Source organism: Rhinopithecus roxellana, chromosome 7 (assembly GCF_007565055.1).
Source record: "Rhinopithecus roxellana isolate Shanxi Qingling chromosome 7, ASM756505v1, whole genome shotgun sequence".
Lineage (NCBI taxonomy): Eukaryota > Metazoa > Chordata > Mammalia > Primates > Cercopithecidae > Rhinopithecus > Rhinopithecus roxellana.
This window is the reverse complement of record NC_044555.1, coordinates 8,785,657-8,804,590: the sequence shown is the minus strand read 5'-3', so window position 1 is coordinate 8,804,590 and position 18,934 is coordinate 8,785,657. Positions and strand designations below refer to the sequence as shown.

The 18,934-nt window shown below is 42.3% G+C and overlaps 1 pseudogene; it reads left to right on the top strand.

Moving 5' to 3' along the window:
• The first annotated feature begins 500 nt into the window (after nucleotides 1–500).
• LOC104681003 lies at nucleotides 501–18,450 on the top strand (annotated as a pseudogene).
• Nucleotides 18,451–18,934: the final 484 nt, after the last annotated feature.

Genomic DNA, 18,934 nt, shown 5'->3' with positions numbered 1-18,934 from the left:
ATCTAAAGTAAGCATATAGATAGATCCTTAAAAAAAAACTCTCTCTCTGCCATATCTGCTTTTTGATTTGAGAATAAATCCATTTACATAGAAAGCAATTGTTGGTAAGACAGGGTGTAGTTCTGTATTTTGCTATTTATTTTCTATATGTATTAGTCTTTTTTGTTCTTCATTTCCTCCATTAATTCCTATATATATATAATATTGTATTACATATGACATAATATATATGTAATTACATATATATTATGGCATATATATTATATATGTCATATCTATTATGTCATATGTAATTACATATATATTGTATACATATTTGAAAGAAGGTTCTTCCATGTGTGCACTGGAAGCTGGAGCCAACTGAAGGGCTCTGCATGGGAAAATGGGGAAAGTGATGGGGAGCTGGATCTGGATGTGAGGAGCATTACTTCCATCAGGAAAGATGCAGATGTCAAGGCTATTTTGCCCAAGAATGAGAAACTGAAGCTGAGGAGTCAATGATGGCTGCAGAAAACCAAAGCCAAAAGTTGGCTGAGCAGAAGTGCAAAGAGCAGAGGCAGAGGGCCACTGTGGTGGTAAGGAACCTGCACCCACTGAGGCACACTCTGGCGGAGCTGCTGAAGCTGGACGCCAGCATCTAGAACCAGGCTCGTGACAGGGTGAGCAGCAAGCCCAGGCCAACGGAGCTCAGTCAGATGGGTGCAGCCCAGAGAAAGGACCAGGTTTCAGGAGCTCTAGGCCGACAGAGCTAGCCCCCTGCTGGCTATAAGGCAGCAGCTGACCCACCAGGTGCAGCTGGAAGGTGATGTGGGACACACATGTAGGCTGAGATGCCAAGAAGATGGCCGGCATCTTGAAGACCATGGCCTGAGTCTGCTGGGCACCCTCCTATCTGGTCTTTTTGCCATGTCACGGAATAAGTGAAGAGAGCTGGTTGTGAGAACCAATAAAGTGCTCTATGAACTCCTTCCCTTGCACCTCCAAGGGCTGAACTACTCCTGTTCCTCAGGGCTGGGCCGACTCTGGAAGAACTGCCCTCTCTCCCCTCAGGATGACTAGTCGTGTGCGCCAAGCTGGGGGCCTCCAAATTCCCATGCAGAGTGAAGATGACCAAAGTGGTGGGTTTGTAGGGGCTACACTTGCGGGAAACTTATGGCCTGTCAAGTCCTTGATTCTGTCACTAAACATGTGCAGACGCACCACACTCCTAGACTGCTGTATGGCTTCCTGGCTGTGTTGGATGCAGGAATCTGTGTAACTATATGCGTTATTAACTATGAGAAAGGTGCCTGGGAGGGGACGGCCTGCTGTGCTGGGTTCTGCCACAAACCACTGTCTTTTGCTTCAGCCTGAGTTTCTGCTGTGGCCCTGGTGGGATCCAGGAGCACTCAGGCCTGTGGAGTCTGGAGCTGAGGCTGGCTCCGGGTTTTCCCCACCTTGGAGTCTGCCCCTCAACCCCCTCTTAGTCACAAGGGTTAAGTTGGCACTTGTGAGCACCCCCCACCCTCCACTTGCTTTCTCACTTGTTGTACCCACTACCTTTGCCTTGCTCCTGCCAGCTATGAGCCCAGGACTCTCAAGATCTCACTTTGGTGATGTCAGAAGGGAGGGCCTTCTTGCACTGAGGAAATATGGAGCAGGCCCAGTGGTGAAGCCTCTCAGCTGACTCAGAAGCAAGATGGATTGATGTTTGTTGTTAGAAGCCATTGGGATTTGGAGTTTGGTTGTTGGAGCGCAAATCACTGACTGGTCAGCCCTTGATTTCAGGATATGGAAAGTGAGGGAGCAGTGCGTTCCCAGCCCCCTGAGGCCCAGCTGGGGTTCCCCCTGCCCCAGCTGTCTCCTCAGGTGTCCCCCAGTGCTGTGTGGGACTTGCTGCCCCATATCCTGCCAGGGGGCCTGGGCAGGACCACTCTCAGCTCTCAGGGTGGGGCCAGTACCCTAAGCCTTCACAGGCTGCCTCAGGTGGGGTGGCGCTAGGTACCCCAGGACCTCCTGGCTCCAGGATGTGTGCCTGGACTCCCTGCTGATGTCCCTGTGTCATGAGCCCTCTATGGTCCTGACCTCCCATGGCACACCCACGTGTTCAGGGTTCAGAACCCCAGCAGTGTCCAGGAAGGCTGCCCAATGAGAAGGTGGCCAAGAGGAATCTGAGCCTGTGTTTCCTCCATTCAGTCCTAGGATCCTGGGCCCCTACTCTACAACAACAGACTTGGTGGTGTCCACAGACACAGTGTGGACACCCTCCAAGGCACTTGACAAATAAGAAGGGACAGCAGTGGCTGGCTTGGCTGCCTGGCAAGAGAGTACCAACCTTGCTGACAGAGGAATTCTCACTTAATTGAGATAAGTAGTTTACAAAATCGAATTTATGATAAACCCATTTTTGCAATAAAGTGAATGTTAGGAACAAAGCCTGTCAAATGCACAGACAGCACAGCCTGACTGTCAGGGAGGCAGGGTGGGGTGGCCTTCACTTTCTTCACACTTTTCTGTATAGTCTGAATTTTTGTATAATGGATATGTGTTCTGTGTTATTTTAAGAGGAAAACCTTCTAGTTTCCTAGTCTTCAAATGACTTGTCTGACTGTGGGCTGGTGTGGCTTGAAACTCCCCTTCTAGGGATGCTCCTGGGCTCAGGAGCTTCTGACTCCTGTCCAGAAACAGGTGCCTTCCCTTTGAGGTCCTACCTGAGAAAATAGGCCCCATGCAGCAGTGACTGCAGAGTCACGTGTGAACAATGCTGAGGAAAGAGGACTGGCTGGGCATTGTCAGGGAAGACATTTAAGCAAAGACTTAGGAGAGACGGGGGCAGTGGGCATCCTGTCAACTGAGATGGACTCAGAATTGTCCCAAGAAAGTAGCCTAAGAAACCACAAATTTTGGGGGATATCATCCTAGCATTTTTTTGCAAGTGCAAGAAACCCAAACACTCAGTGATGGGCTTGTGCTCAGACAGACAGGTTAATCCCTGCATCAGAAGAGCATTCTTGAGTTTATTTATCATCACTCATGTTAAACATGGTTATTAGCTGAGCACTGCTCCGTTCCAGTCACCATGTAGAGAGAGAGAATCTCTAGATAGAGGATGGAGTAGTCCCATCTTGCCCCAAAACAAATCACGTGCAGTCTCTTTGGACAAACATTGGGAGACACCCTGGAATCAGTAGATCTGAGTGAAGAAAAGTGTAGAATCTTTTATATATATATATATATATATATATATATATATATATATATATATATATATGTGTGTGTGTGTGTGTGTGTGTGTGTGTGTGTGTGTGTGTGTGTGTGTATTTTCTAACCTTTGTAGCATGAATATGAATTACTTGGTAATATAAGAAAAAATGTAAATATATATATTTTTGATTATTTTGTTTTCTTTTTATTTTTAAAATTTGTGTAAATTTAAGGGATGCAAGCGTAATTTTGTTACATGCATAGACTGTGTAGTGGTGAAGTCAGGGCTTTTAGGGTAACCATTGCTCAAATAATGTACATTGTAACTGATTTGTTTTTTCTAAGACCACCAGAGCGGGCACAAAAGAACCAGCGAGTAGGCAAGGCTAGGAGCAAAACTGCAAATTTATTCTATGGTCATCTAGCTTCAGGGAAGAAGGTATGGGGGTGAAGTCTGTCGGCCTCTGGCAAGGGAGGCTGAGAGAGTCACCCGGTAGAGCTCTCGGGCAGAGTTCCTGATGCAGTCCCGACAAAGGTGGGGGCTGAGGAAGCCCACACCGCGCGTCTGCCGGGATCGGCTTTTCTAGGAGTGGAAGGGCAATAGGCGGGGCACGGACGTGTTGGGGAGGGGGAGGGGCTCCACAGGTGCCACCAGGTAAATCTTGGTCTCTTCGAATTGACATCACCTGGCGCATGCCCGGTTGGTCTGCACCTTCCTGGGCACCGGCTGCATTTTCATGCACACGGGAAAAGTTGATGATGAAAAACCCGGAAGTGTGCCATCCTGCCTCCGTTCATCCAAACAGTCCAACCTTTTATTGGTAATAGTGATAAGGGGTGCCATGGTCTATCTGGCTGCTTCCTGCTGTTAAGGGGCATCATTAAGGTCGGGGTCTATGGTTGGTATCTGGACGTACAGATGAAGAAGCATTTAATTAAAGGTGATGCGAGTGATTTCTTGAATCTTGGCTCAGAGAAATTTGATCAAAATGGGGGCAAAACATAAAATAAGGCACAGTATTTATATAGGAATGAGGAATGGAAGCATTCATTGGAACATGGACAAAACCCAGAAGGATAGTCCTGGCAAGACTGGGGAGTATGAAATAGTTAAGAAAATTTAGTAAGTTTGAGGTGAGTGGGGGAAAATTGAACTGATTTCCACTGATTGCTTTCGGTGGGGGCCCTTTTTAGCTGGGAATGAGGAACGAGTGCTCAAAGTAGTTGCTGGCCAGGCAACAATCAAGGAGTGGAGTTTTTCGTGGAGTGGATGGCTTTCCGTCTACTCCTACTATGGAGATATTGAATGGAAGGCTAGGTCCAGAGAAGGATGGCAAAACAGAATAGGTAGCCTCACTGTTGATTAAAAAATTAATTGTCTTACCCGCTACTAGGAGAGTTACCTGTGGCTCGGTGAGGGTGATGGGGGTCCCCGAGTCTCGGCACCTTCAGCTGTCATCGTCCAAATGTAGGAGCTGGAAGGAGCTCCCAGGATCCTGGGAAAAGGGGTCACGTTGAGACGTGGCACCTGTTCTCAGGGTGGGGCAATCAGACTTCCAGTGTCCTTCCTGTTGGCAAACAGGGCAAGGGGGTTGCTGGTGGACGAGGGTCAGGACATTCACTGGCCCAATGTCCTGACACCTTGCACTTATAGCAAGGCTGCGTTGAGGCTCGGGGACCTTGTGGACACCTGTTGGCATAGTGTCCTGCTTTGCTGCACTTATAACAGGCTCCTTTTGTAGCCTTGGAGTCTGCGGGGTGTATACTCTCTGGTCTGGGGTTACGACGGGGCTGTAAAGCCACTGCTAGGAGCTGTACTTTCTGTTTGAGGCAAGCCTGTCGCTGTGCCTCAACCCGTCTCCTCTCTGGAGTTATAAACCTTAATGTCTAATTTAACTAGGTCTTGTATTGATGTCTCAGGACCATCCTCTGCCTTTTGAAGTTTTTTAAAAATGTCAGGAGCTGATTGAGAAATGAAATAAGACGCCAAAATGGTGGCCCCTGTGGGGGAGGCCGGATCCAACCAGGTATATTGGGTTAGAACCTCAGTCAGCCTATTTAAGAATGCGGCTTGATTTTCTTCCAGATTTTGAATAATTTCTTTAAATTTGTTAAAATTTACAGTTTTGTTTGAGGCTGCTTGCATACCAGCCAACAAACACTGGACCATTACCTCTTGCCTACAGCACCCAGGCTGGCCTACTTGGTAGTCCCAGTCCGGGTCTGCCGAGGGGACTGCTTGCTCCCCTAGTGGAATGGTGGCATCAGTTAAATGTAGTTGGTTGGCATGCTGCCTGGCGGCCGCTAGGATACACTCTTGCTCCTCAGGGTTTAGGGTAGAAGTTAGGATCACCTGGAGGTCATGCCAAGTTAAGTCATAGGCCTGACAAAGGTATCTAAATTCCTTTATGTATATGGTAGGATTAGCTGAGAAATCACCTAAACGCTTCTCAATTTTGGAAAGATCGGCCAGTGAAAAAGGGACATGTACTCTGACTACCCTCTCTGCCCCAGCTACCTCTCGCAAAGGTGCTAACACTATAGGAGGGTGTGGGGCAGGAGTGGGGGCATCAGCAGGGCACTTAGAGCGGGTGTGGGCAGAGACAGGGGACTCAAGAGGGCCAGTTGGGGGGCCCCAAAAGAGGCACGGGACCGAGTGGATTACTAGTAGATAAAAAGGAGGAAGGAGGAGTCTGAACGGGGGGAAAAGGAAGAATGTAGGGTGGGGGTGAGGGTATGGAAACAGAAGGAAACCCTAGGTCCTCCGGCTGAACAAAAAGGAATGAAGACTCCTCTTTTTCGGGTTCCTGTGAGCCGGTGTCCTTGGCCAGCATAACCTGGACCAAAGAACACCAGCTACACAAGTCGGGATGAGAGCGTAAGGCCCAAAAGCCTTGTATGTAATTAATTTCGGACCACTTGCCTAGCCGCTGGCAGAAATTGCTGAGGTTGATCAGAACATTGCAGTCTAAGGTGCCCTCTGGTGGCCACTAAGACTGATTATCTAGTTTATATTCAGGACACGCCACAGTGGAAAGGAAAATTAACCGCTATAAGGTTTTTAAATTGGCTAGGAGGCACCCTAAAGGGGTGCTCATTAGAAATTTGAACTGGGGATTTCCCATTTGTCTCCTCTTTACTTACACAATGGAGATCTCTGCCTGGCTTCAAAGCGTCCTCTGAAATCACCAGAGACAGACTGGAGGCTCTTGGATCCAAGGTGGAGATTACCTTCAGGCAGCGGATGTCTCCGTCCTGAACAGGTCTCCCGAGCCACTTGGTGGCTCAAAAGTAAGCCTCGGACCTGCACAGGCTTTTGGCTGAGGGAGGTAAAGAGGAGACAAGGGCACTTACCCCAGAGAGGCCATGAAAGTAAGGAAAGCGGGTCTCAGGTCCTGGTCTGTCTGTGGCGTGGGAGCAGGAGGAGGTTCCTCAACCCTTAGAGGCCTGAGGAGGGATCTCCTCCCGGGATTCGGCACCAACTGATTTGTTTTTTCTAAGACCACCAGAGCGGGCACAAAAGAACCAGCGAGTAGGCAAGGCTAGGAGCAAAACTGCAAATTTATTCTTTGGTCATCTAGCTTCAGGGAAGAAGGTATGAGGGTGAAGTCTGTCGGCCTCCGGCAAGGGAGGCCGAGAGAGTCACCCGGTAGAGCTCTCGGGCAGAGTTCCTGATGCAGTCCCGACAAAGGTGGGGGCTGAGGAAGCCCACACCGCGTGTCTGCCGGGAGCGGCTTTTCTAGGAGTGGAAGGGCAATAGGTGGGGCATGGACGTGTCAGGCAAGGGGAGGGGCTCCACAGGTGTCACCAGGTAAATCTTGGTCTCTTCAAATTGACATCACCTGGCGCATGCCCGGTTGGTCTGCACCTTCCTGGGCGCCGGCTGCATTTGCGTACACACGGGAAAAGTTGATGATGAAAAACCCGGAAGTGCGCCATCCTGCCTCCATTCGTCCAAACAGTACCCATTAAGTAATTTCTCATCATCCACCCCACCCCAAAATATACTATAGGAATTTACTTATCTTTTTCTGTATAGTTTTAAATTTTTTTTTTTACACTGGAGATTACAGTTAACATCTTACAATTAACATCTTTGTTGACCAGCCTGGGCAATAAAGTAAGACCCTATCTCAAAAAGAAAACAAACAACAACAAGAACAACACAAAAACAAAAAACAAAGAAACAAAAAAACCCCAAAATGCAGTAACAGGGACTTTTATATTTATCTATACAGCTACTTTTACCATTGCTCTTTATTTGTTTGTATGATTTTGGGTTATTGTCTAGTGTTCTTTCATTTCAGGTTGAACAACTCCCTTATAATTTCTTTTAGGGTAGATCTGTTAGTGACAAATTCCCTCAGTTTTTTGTTGCCTGGGAATGTCTTAATTTTGCCTTTATTTTTGAAGGACAAAAGTTTTGCTGCATGTAGAATTATTGGTTCATAGTTTGTTTTTATTTTCCCCTTTGGCACTTAACATATATTATGACCATCTTCTGAAGTCTATGGTTTCTGAAGAGAAATTGATTTGTTTCTCATTGAAGATCCCTTTTTCATTCGTGGAAAGTCACTTTTCTCTTACTGCTTTCAAGATTCTCTCTTTGTCTTTGGCTTTTTACACTTTGATCATAACTTGTCTCAGTGTGGATGTGTTTTAGTTTTCCTGCTTTGAGTAAATTATGCTTCTTGGATGTGTAGATTCCTATCTTTCATGATTATTCGAGAAACTGTTGGACATTACTACTTTAAACATTCTTTTGCCCGTTCATTTTATGTTCCCTTCTGGAGGTATCACTATTCAAATATTGGTATGCCTGATAGTTTCCCTTACGTCTCTAAGACTCTAATTATTTTTATTTTTTCTTTGTATTTCTGTTCCTCTTACTGCACACTCTTGTTTGACCTATCTTCAACTTTACTGATTATTTCTTATACCAGCCCTAATCTACCATTGAGCTCTTCTAGTGAAGTCTTTATTTCTGTTATTTTACTTTTGTTCTCCAGATTTTGTATTTGTTTCTTTTTAAGAAATGACTTCTCTTTATTGATATTCTTTATTTGTTGAGACTTTGTTCTCCTGGTTTCCTTTTTTTTTTTTTTTTTTTTTTTTTTTTTTGTCTGTGATTACTATTAGCTCTTGGAGCTTTTTAAAGATAGTAGATTTTTTATTTTTATTTTTCTTTTTTTGAGATGGAGTCTCACTCTGTCACCCAGGCTGGAGTGCAGTGGCACAATCTTGGCTCACTGTAACCAACCTCCGCCTCCTGGGTTCAAGCGATTCTCCTGCCTCAGCCTCCCAAGTAGCTGGGACTACAGGTGCATGCCACCACACCCAGCTATTTTTTTGTATTTTTAGTAGAGATGGGATTTCACTGTGTTAGCCAGGGTCTCAATCTCCTGACATCGTGATCCACCTGCCTCCCAAAGTGCTGGAATAAGAGGCGTGAGCCACCAAGCCTGGCCAAAGAGAGGAGATTTAAAGTCTTTGTCCAATGCCTAGCCATTCTCAGGGAATGTTTCTATTAATTTCTTCTTCTTCTTCTTCCTTTTTTTTAATACCGAGTGCACCTTTGCATGTCTCATAATTTATTGTTTAAATTTGAACATTTTATGTATTATGAAGTGGCAGCACTTGATGACAGATGATCCTTGTTCCCCTAAATTTGTTTTGCTGCTTGTTGTTACTTTTTAGTGACTTTTGTAAACCATTTTTTATAAAGCTTGTATTCTTTATGTGTGGCTACTGAAGTCTGCATTCTGTTAGCTTAGTGGACGTTCATATTTTGAAAGCATTTTCTTAAATGCCTGAAACTCACCCCGACAAAATACTCACCCAGTCTTTGAATATGGACACTGTGTTGGGGCCCTCCTTCAATGCTTTGCTTTGAAGTCTGTTTTATCTGATATTAATGTTTACATAATATGCATTTTTCCCTAATTTTTGGCATACCTATGCCTTTGTATTTAAGGTGAATTTCTTGTACACCATAGTTTTAAACATAATTCCCTCCCCCAAATCTCTCTCTTTTAATTGGTGTATTTAGATGATTTACACATAAGGTAATTATTAATATATTAATGCTTATGTCTGCCACCTTATTATGTGTGCTCTACTAGTTTTCTTTATTTCTCAATTCTTTTATTTGTCTTTTAATTTTTAACATCTTGTTGGTTAAGTAAAATATTTTGGATTACACCTTGATTTATTTAGACCATTTTTTTCTTTCTCTTTAAAATATTACCTGCAACCAACTCACACCATATACTGTTTTTGAGTATACCACTTTGCATAGTTTTCTTTATAATTGCTTTAGAGATTACCATATGTATACTAACATATCACTGTGTACTGGTATCGGATTTTTAATGCTTCGTATTAAATATAGAAACCTTGCTTCCACTTAGGTCATTTTATCCTGTGCATTCAAATAAAATATAACTGGCTTAAATACTTACTGTGCGTATATTGAGCACCATATCACATAGTGTTATAATTTTTGCTTCAATCTTCAGATAAGATTTAAAAACTCAGGAGAATTAGGATTATCTCTTCCTATTACACCTCTTTTTTGTATTCCTATGTTCTTCCTTTTCTGAAGTTCCAAGCCTTCTTCTGTTATAATTTCCTTTCTAAGAAAGTTTAAAGAACTTCTTTTATCTGTTTTTTAAGGATAGATTTGCTAGCAACAAATTCTCTTTATTTTTCTTCATCTGAGAATGTCTTGATTTACCCTCATTCCTGACAGATATTTTTGCTGGATATACAATTTGTGTTTGACAAGTCCTTTCTTTCAGCACTTAAAATACGTTGTTACTTATTTCTGGACTTTATGGTTTTAGATGAGAAATACATTTTCGTTTGAATTAGTATCATCCTAGAGGAAATGTGTTGTTTGACTCTGGCTGCTTTCAAAATGTTTTCTTTATATTTAGTTTTCAGAAGCTAAATATCACGTGTCTTGACATGTGTTTCTTTGGATTGATCTTATTTGCAATTCACTGAACTTCTTGAATCTGTGGGTTTAAGTGTTTCACAAATTTGGGAAGTTTTCCGCCAGTATTTTTTTGAGTATTCTCTCAGCCATACTCTATTTCTCCTTTATTTCTGGAACTCTGGTAATAAGAACGTTTTATATATATATATATTTATACATCCTCACACATCCCTTAGGTCCTCTTCTTTTTCAAAAATTCTATTTACCCCCTGTTGTTAAGATTGAATAAATTCTATTTATCTGTCTTCAAATTTACTGATTCTATCCTCTGTCATCTCTACTCTACTATTAACCCATCAAGTAATTGTAAAAAAAATTTGCTTATTGCCTTTTTATGTTCTATAACTTCCATTTATTATTTTAAAATATAACTTGAATTTCTTTCTGACATTTTCTCTCTTTTTTTTCTATTTATTTCAAGGAAATTTGCAAGTCCTTGTTAAAGCAATTGTATAGGGGCGGAGCAAGATGGCTGAATAGGAACAGCTCCAGTCTCCAACTCCCAGCACGAGCGACATAGAAGACCAGTGATTTCTGCATTTTCAACTGAGCTACTGGGGTCATCTCACTAGGGAGTGCCGGACAATTGGTGCTGGTCAGCTGCTGAAGCCCGACCAGCAAGAGCTGAAGCATGGTGAGGCATCACCTCACCTGGGAAGGGCAAGGGGGAAGGGAATCCCTTATCCTAGCCAGGGAAACTGAGACACACAACACCTGGAAAATCGGGTAACTTCCACCCCAATACTGTGCTTTAAGCAAATGGGCACACCAGGAGAATATATCCCTCACCTGGCCGGGAGGGTCCCACGCCCATGGAGTCTCCCTCATTGCTAGCACAGCAGTCTGCGATCTAACCGCAAGGCAGCAGCCAGGCTGGGGGAGGGGCACCCACCATTGCTGAGGCTTAAGTAGGTAAACAAAGCCACTGGGAAGCTCGAACTGGGTGGAGGTCACAGCAGCTCAAGGAAACCTGCCTGTCTCTGTAGACTCCACCTCTGGGGGCAGGGCACAGCTAAACAACAACAACAAAAAAGCAGCAGAACCTCTGCAGACGCAATCGACTCTATCTGACAGCTTTGAAGAGAGCAGTGGATCTCCCAGCACAGAGGTTGAGATCTGAGAAGGGACAGACTGCCTGCTCAAGTGGGTCCCTGACCCCTGAGTAGCCTAACTGGGAGACATCCCCCACTAGGGGCAGTCTGACACCCCCCACCTCACAGGGTGGAGTACACCCCTGAGAGGAAGCTTCCAAAGTAAGAATCAGACAGGTACACTCACTGTTCAGCAATATTCTATCTTCGGAAACCTCTGCTGCTGATACCCAGGCAAACAGGGTCTGGAGTGGACCTCAAGCAATCTCCAACAGACCTACAGCTGAGGGTCCTGACTGTCAGAAGGAAAACTATCAAACAGGAAGGACACCTATACCAAAACCCCATCAGTACATCACCATCATCAAAGACCAGAGACAGATAAAACCACAAAGATGGGGAAAAAGCAGGGCAGAAAAGCTGGAAATTCAAAAAATAAGAGTGCATCTCCCGCTGCAAAGGAGCGCAGCCCATCGCCAGCAACGGATCGAAGCTGGTAAGAGAATGACTTTGAGGAGATGAGAGAAGAAGGCTTCAGTCCATCAAACTTCTCAGCGCTAAAGGAGGAATTATGTACCCAGAGCAAAGAAACTAAAAATGTTGAACAAAGAGTGGAAGAATTGACAGCTAGACTAATTAATACAGACAAGTTCATAAACGAAATGACAGAGATGAAAATCATGACACAAGAAATACGTGACAAAGCCAGAAGCTTCAGTAACCGACATGATCAACTGGAAGACACAGTATCAGCGATTGAGGATCAAAAGAATGAAATGAAGCAAGAATAGAAACCAAAAGAAAAAAGAAGAAAAAGAAATGAATAAAGCCTGCAAGAAGTATGGGATTATGTAAAAAGACCAAATCTACGTCTGATTGGGGTGCCTGAAAGTGAGGGGGAAAATGGAACCAAGTTGGAAAACACTCTTCAGGATATCATCCAGGACAACTTCCCCAACCTAGTAGGGCAGGACAACATTCAAATTCAGGAAATACAGAGAATGCCACAAAGATACTCCTCGAGAAGAGCAACTCCAAGGCACATAATTGCCAGATTCACCAAAGTCGAAATGAAGGAAAAAATCTTAAGGGCAGCCAGAGAGAGAAGTCGGGTTACCCACAAAGGGAAGCCCATCAGACTAACAGCAGATCTCTCGGCAGAAACTCTACAGGCCAGAAGAGAGTGGGGGCCAATATTCAACGTTCTTAAAGAAAAGAATTTTCAACCCAGAATTTCATATCCAGCCACACTAAGTTTCACAAGTGAAGGAGAAATAAAATCCTTTACAGATAAGCAAATGCTTAGAGATTCTGTCACCACCAGGCCTGCCTTACAAGAGACCCTGAAGGAAGCCCTAAACATGGAAAGGAACAACCGGTACCAGCCATTGCAAAAACATGCCAAAATGTAAAGACCATTGAGGCTAGGAAGAAACTGCATCAAGTAACGAGCAAAATAACCAGCTAATATATTAATGACAGGATCAAGTTCACACATAACAATATTAACCTTAAAGGTAAATGCACTAAATGCTCCAATTAAAAGACACAGACTGGCAAAATGGATAAAGAGGCAAGACCCATTAGTCTGCTGTATTCAGGAGACCCATCTCACATGCAGAGACATACATAGGCTCAAATTAAAGGGATGGAGGAAGATCTACCAAGCAAATGGAAAACCAAAAAAATTAGGGGTTGCAATACTAGTCTGTGATAAAACAGATTTTAAACCATCAAAGATCAAAAGAGACAAAGAAGGCCATTACATAATGGTAAAGGGATCAATTCAACAGGAAGAGCTAACTCTCCTAAATATATATGCACCCAATACAGGAGCACCCAGATTCATAAAGCAAGTCCTTAGAGACTTACAAGGAGACTTAGACTCCCATACAATAATAATGGGAGACTTCAACACCCCACTGTCAACATTAGACAGATCAACGAGACAGAAAGTTAACAAGGATATCAAGGAATTGAACTCATCTCTGCACCAAGCGGACCTAATAGACATCTACAGAACTCTCCACCCCAAATCAACAGAATATACATTCCTCTCAGCACCACATCGCACGTATTCCAAAATTGACCACATAATTGGAAGTAGAGGACTCCTCAGAAAATATACAAGAACAGAAATTATAACAAACTGTCTCTCAAGCCACAGTGCAATCAAACTAGAACTCAGGACTAAGAAACTCAATCAAAACTGCTCAACTACATGGAAATTGAACAACCTGCTCCTGAATGACTACTGGGTACATAACGTAATGAAGGCAGAAATAAAGATGTTCTTTGAAACCAATGAGAACAAAGATACAACATACCAGAATCTCTGGGACACATTTAAAGCAGTGTGTAGAGGGAAATTTATAGCACTAAATGCCCACAAGAGAAAGCAGGAAAGATCTAAAATGGACACTCTAACATCACAATTAAAAGAATTAGAGTGGCAAGAGCAAACACATTCAAAAGCTAGCAGAAGTCAAGAAATAACTAAGATCAGAGCAGAACTGAAGGAGATAGAGACACAAAATCCCTCCAAAAAAATCAATGAATCCAGGAGTTGGTTTTTTGAAAAGATCAACAAAATTTACAGACTGCTATCAAGACTAATAAAGAAGAAAAGAGAGAGGAATCCAATAACGCAATAAAAAAAGTTAAAGGGGATATCACCACCGACCCCACAGAAATACAAACTACCGTCAGAGAATACTATAAACACCTCTACGCAAATCAGCTATAAAATCTAGAAGAAATGAATAATTTACTGGACACTTACACTCTTCCAAGACTAAACCAGGAAGAAGTTGAATCCCTGAATAGACCAATAGCAGGCTCTGAAATTGAGGCAACAATTAATAGCCTACCAATCAAAAAAAGTCCAGGACCAGATGGATTCACAGCTGAATTCTACCAGAGGTACAAGGAGGAGCTGCTACCATTCCTTCTGAAACTATTCCAATCAATAGAAAAAGAGGGAATCCTCCTTAACTCATTTTATGAGGTCAATATCATCCTGATACCAAAACCTGGCAGAGACACAACAAAAAAAGGAGAATTTTAGACCAATATCCCTGATGAACATCGATGCAAAAATCCTCAATAAAATACTGGCAAATCGGATTCAGCAGCACATCAAAAAGCTTATCCACCATGATCAAGTGGGCTTCATCCCTGGGATGCAAGGCTGGTTCAACATTCGCAAATCAATAAAGGTAATCCAGCATATAAACAGAACCAAAGACAAAAACCACATGATTGTCTCAATAGATGCAGAAAAGGCTTTTGACAAAATTTAACAGCCCTTCATGCTAAAAACGCTCAATAAATTCGGTATTGATGGAACGAACCTCAAAATAATAAGAGCTATTTATGACAAACCCACAGCTAATATCATACTGAATGGGCAAAAACTGGAAATATTCCATTTGAAAACTGGCACAAGACAAGAATGCCCTCTCTCACCACTCCTATTCAACATAGTGTTGGAAGTTCTGGCTAGGGCAATCAGGCAAGAGAAAGAAATCAAGGGTATCCAGTTAGGAAAAGAAGAAGTCAAATTGTCCCTGTTTGCAGATGACATGATTGTATATTTAGAAAACCCCATTGTCTCAGCCCAAAATCTCCTTAAGCTGATAAGCAACTTCAGCAAAGTCTCAGGATACAAAATTAATGTGCAAAGATCACAAGCATTCTTATACACCAGTAACAGACAAGCAGAGAGCCAAATCAGGAATGAACTTCCATTCACAATTGCTTCAAAGAGAATCAAATACCTAGGAATCCAGCTTACAAGGGATGTAAAGGACCTCTTCAAGGAGAACTACAAACCACTGCTCAGTGAAATAAAAGAGGACACAAACAAATGGAAGAACATACCATGCTCATGGATAGGAAGAATCAATATCGTGAAAATGGCCATACTGCCCAAGGTAATTTATAGATTCAATGCCATCCCCATCAAGCTGCCAATGACTTTCTTCACAGAATTGGAAGAAACTACTTTAAAGTTCATATGGAACCAAAAAAGAGCCCGCATTGCCAAGACAACCCTATGCCAAAAGGACAAAGCTGGGGCGTCACGCTGCCTGAGTTCAGACTATACTACAAGGCTACAGTAACCAAAACAGCATGGTACTGGTACCAAAACAGAGGTATAGACCAATGGAACAGAGCAGAGTCCTCAGAAAGAATACCACACATCTACAGCCATCTGATCTTTGACAAACCTGAGAGGAACAAGAAATGGGGAAAGGATTTCCTGTTTAATAAATGGTGCTGGGAAAATTGGCTAGCCATAAGTAGAAAGCTGAAACTGGATCCTTTCCTTTCTCCTTATAACAATATTAATTCAAGATGGATTAGAGACTTAAATGTTAGACCTAATACCGTAAAAACCCTAGAAGAAAATCTAGGTAGTAGCATTCAGGACATAGGCATGGGCAAGGACTTCATGTCTAAAACACCAAAAGCAATGGCAGCAAAAGACAAAATTGACAAATGGGATCTAATTAAACTGAAGAGCTTCTGCACAGCAAAAGAAACTACCATCAGAGTGATCAGGCAACCTACAGAATGGGAGAAAATTTTTGCAATCTACTCATCAGACAAAAGTCTAATATCCAGAACCTACAAAGAACTCAAACAAATATACAAGAAAAAAAAAACAAACAACCCCATCAAAAAGTGGGCAAAGAATATGAACAGACATTTCTCAAAAGAAGACATTCATACAGCCAACAGACACATGAAAAAATGCTCGTCATCACTCGCCATCTGAGAAATGCAAATCAAAACCACAATGAGATACCATCTCACACCAGTTAGAATGGCAATCATTAAGAAGTCAGGAATCAACAGGTGTTGGAGAGGATGTGGAGAAATAGGAACACTTTTACACTGTTGGTGGGATTGTAAACTAGTTCAACCATTATGGAAAACAGTATGGCAATTCCTCAAGGATCTAGAACTAGATGTACCATATGACCCAGCCATCCCACTACTGGGTATATACCCAAAGGATTATAAATCATTCTGCTATAAAGACACATGCACACGTATGTTTATTGTGGCACTATTCACAATAGCAAAGACTTGGAATCAACCCAAATGTCCATCAGTGACAGACTGGATTAAGAAAATGTGGCACATATACACCGTGGAATACTATGCAGCCATAAAAAAGGATGAGTTTGCGTCCTTTGTAGGGACATGGATGCAGCTGGAAACCATCATTCTTAGCAAACTGTCACAAGAACAGAAAACCAAACACCGCATGTTCTCACTCATAGGTGGGAACTGAACAGTGAGATCACTTGGACTCGGGAAGGGGAACATCACACACTGGGGCCTATCATGGGGAGGGGGGAGGGGAGAGGGATTGCATTGGGAGTTATACGTGATATAAATGACGAATTGATGTGTGCTGACGCGTTGATGGGTGCAGCACACCAACATGGCACAAGTATACGTATGTAGCAAACCTGCATGTTATGCACATGTACCCTAGAACTTAAAGTATAATAATAAATAAATAAATAAAATAAACAAATAAAAAAAAGCAATTGTATGACAGATACCTTAAAAGCCTTGTAAGGCAATTCTAACATCTCTATCAACTCAGTGTTGGCATCTATTGATTGTATTTTCTTATTCAAATTGTGGTTTTCCTGGTTGTTGGTATGATGAATGTTTTTTTATTGTATTCCAAACATTCTGGAAATTATATTGTGAGATGTTTAATTACACTTAACATTATTTTTAAGCACATAGTCTCTATGTTGAAGTACCAAAAGAGCTGGATATGTTCAGCTTCCTGTTGGCCTCACTGACACCAGGGTGTATGGAAGTGGAGCACTGAATTATGCCGCTTTGTTGCTGCATGGTAAAAATGGAAGCTCCGTTTCTAGTTGGACCCTGCTGACAATGGGGAATGGTGGGGGAGTTGTCTTAGTTTAGGTTGCTATAACAAAGTACTATATACTGCGCGGTTTAAAATAAAAAATGCTCTGAGTGACAAAAATATTAGCAGACGAGTTTGGAATTGCATCTAACATTGAGTCATGAGTAAACTGTCTTTCAGTCCTGGGAGGCATTACATCTGTACAACAAGGGCTCAAACTTTATAACAAAGTACCTTCAAATGGTCTGGTTGTTTACTGTGGAACAACTGTAACAGAAGAAGGAAAGGAAAAGAAAGTCAACATTGACTTTGAACCTTTCAAACCAATTAATACATCATTGTACTTGTGTGACAACAAATTCCATACAGAGGCTCTTATAGCACTACTTTCAGATTATAGCAAATTTGACTTTATTGTAATAGATGGTAGTGGTGCAGTTTTTGGCACGCTCGAAGGAAACACAAGTCCTGCACAAATTCATTGTGGATCTCCCAAAGAAACACGGTAAAGGAGGTCAGTCATCCCTGTGTTTTGCCTGTTTAAGAATGGAAAAGCGATATAACTACGTTTGGAAAGTAGCAGAGACTGCTGTGTAGCTGTTTATTTCTGGAGACAAAGTGAATGTGACTGGTCTAATTTTAGCTGGATCCGCTAACTTTAAAACTGAACTAAGTCAATCTGATATATTTGATCAAAAGTTGCAATAAAAAGTTTTAAAGTTAGTTTGTATATCCTATGGTGGTGAAAATGGATTCAACCAAGCTATTGAGTTATCTACTGAAGTCCTCTCCAATGTGAAATTCATTCAAGAGAAGAAATTAATAGGACGATAGTTTGATAAAATCAGCCAGGACATGGGCAAGTACTGTTTTGGCGTTGAAGATTCGCTAAAGGCTTTGAAAATGGGAGCTGTAGAGACTCTAATAGTCTCTGAAAATCTGGATAATGAGATATGTTCTTATTGACAAGGCACAGAAAAGGAGAAAATTCTCTAACTCCAGAGCAAGAAAAGGATACATCTCATTTCATAGACAAAGAGACTGGATGGGAACATGAGCTTATTGAGAGCATACCCCTGTTGGAATGGTTTGCTAACAACTATAAAAAATGTGGAGCTACATTGGAAATTGTCACAGATAAATCACAAGAAATGTCTCAGTTTGTGAAAGGATTTGGTAGAAGTGGAGGTATCTTGTGGTACCGAGTAGATTTCCAGGGAATAGAATGCCAGGAGACAATGAATTTTTTTACCTTGGTGGCTAGTAGGTAGTCAGCAAAACGTGCCTCACCCTCCAACATCCAACCCAAGGAGCATACCCATGGTCGAATCCAAACATGTCCCTGCCTCACAATTGGAACATTTCCAGAATTTAATCCATGAGCATTGGATATTGAAAAGAAAACCGAAACAAAACCAGACCCAATCCTACACTTCGGTTTGTCATGGTGTCAGCACAGCAGCCTACAACTAAGTTCCTAAATGCAACTTTGGACTAGTGTAAAAAGGAATCCCAGTTTTCACTTTACTTGGTAGTATAATTGGTTGCTCTTGTATTTTATGAAAAAAAAAATCTTTTTTTAACCTTCCTACGTAGAAGCAAAAATACTTTAATTGCTGTAAATTTTCAAAAGTTAATAGAAGTGAGATCAGACTGGTTTGTTTCTTATTTTGATTGGAGAAAAATTAAATTATTGCATTTTGCAGTGACCCATTTACATGGCATTCTCAGCTTAGACTGCATAAGAAAAAATAC